General features: G+C 37.8%; 1 non-coding gene across 1 annotated transcript; it reads left to right on the top strand.

Moving 5' to 3' along the window:
- Positions 1-520: 520 nt before the first annotated feature.
- LOC123801726 (U6 spliceosomal RNA) lies at positions 521-623 on the top strand. Its single transcript, XR_006782326.1, has one exon. It is a non-coding gene; the product is annotated as a U6 spliceosomal RNA (small nuclear RNA).
- The last annotated feature ends 1,028 nt before the right edge of the window (positions 624-1,651 follow it).

Consider the following 1,651-nt stretch of genomic DNA (forward strand, 5'->3'; position numbering starts at 1 on the left):
AATCCAGGAAACAAGATGTATGCGTGATGCTTTGAAAAGCCACAATATCTTTTTCAGAGTCAAAAAGGCCATGCACATGCATAGAGCTTTGTATGTACCCAGAATTGTACACAGTATAGGAGAGTCCTGAGGATATTCTAGTCTCTAACCTCAGGCTGAACTTAAGATTTTTGCCACCACAGGAAGTGAAGATAAGAGTTATACAGTACCTTGCTGGGTTTTGGTATCACCAACCCGCACACACAGCCCCTTAGGAAAGCCTGAAAGATTTATTGGTTCCAGGAATTTAAGGAAATCTCTGTGTAATCATTAGCTGGCGTCTAAGATGCTGAAGAAAGACTTCAGTGGCCACATGTGACAAAGACTATGAGCTGTCTTGAATAAGTTCAGAAAAGTCACTAAACATGCAAAATACTAACAAATAGCCATAAAAACAAACTTTGGGGATGGAGTACAATCTAATTTTCAGAACTGCCATAGTATATTAGTTTAAATGCCTAGTTTAACTAGAAAAATACTAGTACTTGCTTTGGCTGCACAAATACTAAAATTGGAATGATAGAAGATTAGCATGGCCCCTGCATAAGGATGACCTGCAAATTCATGAAGCATTCCATAAAACAGAAACTAGATGTACAAAAAAAGAATGAATGGTCCATGCTCTAGGAAGAAAAAATAAAAGCCAACAATTGTCTCTAAAGCCCATGTGTTGGACTTAATGGAAAAAGTTTAAATCAGCTATTTCAACTCTGTTCAAAGAACTGAAAAAAAATGTTTAAAGAACTAAAGGGAAGTATGAGAATGTGTTTCACCAAAAGAGACTATTAAAGAAGAGATAAAAATCACAGGAAAGTGAATAAAATTTAGAATTTCTGGAGTGGAAAAATAATATAAGAATATTAAGTATGGGGTTCTATGTGTAAGGAGCTTGGAAGTCACCATTCTGTCCTAACATCCAGTGAGAAAAAAAAAAGAACAGTTCTCCTAGGATCCTTAAAAGAGGTAAGGACACAAGGAAAACTGTAATTCCAAAGATCAAAGAAATGTAGACAAATACTGGGAGTCAAAGCTCACCAGAGTAGAGACTCAGGAGGGGAAACTACCACAGGAACCAGTACAGGGGTAGGAAAAGTTGACCTGTAATTGTTAGAGGCTCAGTGTGACACTCCACCCCCCAAATTTTGTGGGATTTACCTTCAGGAGCTTTACCAGTTTCCCACAATAAACATCACAGAAAATTGCCTTCCTGCTTTTGGCAGGGGAATGGAAAAGTAACCCTTTTGATATTTGCCAGAGACATATTGTTCTTTTTAATAACACTTGCCTTCAGGAGAAACTATTTAACCAGAGCTTAACTGACCTGAAGGAAGAGAAATACCTAATCCAGTCAGTTTCAGACTTGCATATGACAGAAGGGAAATGCTTAACTCCAGCCTCCTAGAGCCATCCTGCCCTACCTAAGGAAGGCTACATACTGTATAATTTCAACTATATGACATTCTGCAAATGGCAAAACTATGAAGACAGTAAAAACTTCAGTGGTTGCCAGGGGTGGGGGATGAATACACAGAGCACAGAGGATTTTTAGGACAGTGAAAATACTCTGTATGATACTAAAATGATGGCTACATAGCATTATACATTTGTAAAA

Source organism: Ursus americanus, chromosome X, assembly GCF_024610735.1.
Source record: "Ursus americanus isolate L20-20 chromosome X, mUrsAme1.1.p, whole genome shotgun sequence".
Taxonomy (NCBI): Eukaryota; Metazoa; Chordata; class Mammalia; order Carnivora; family Ursidae; genus Ursus; species Ursus americanus.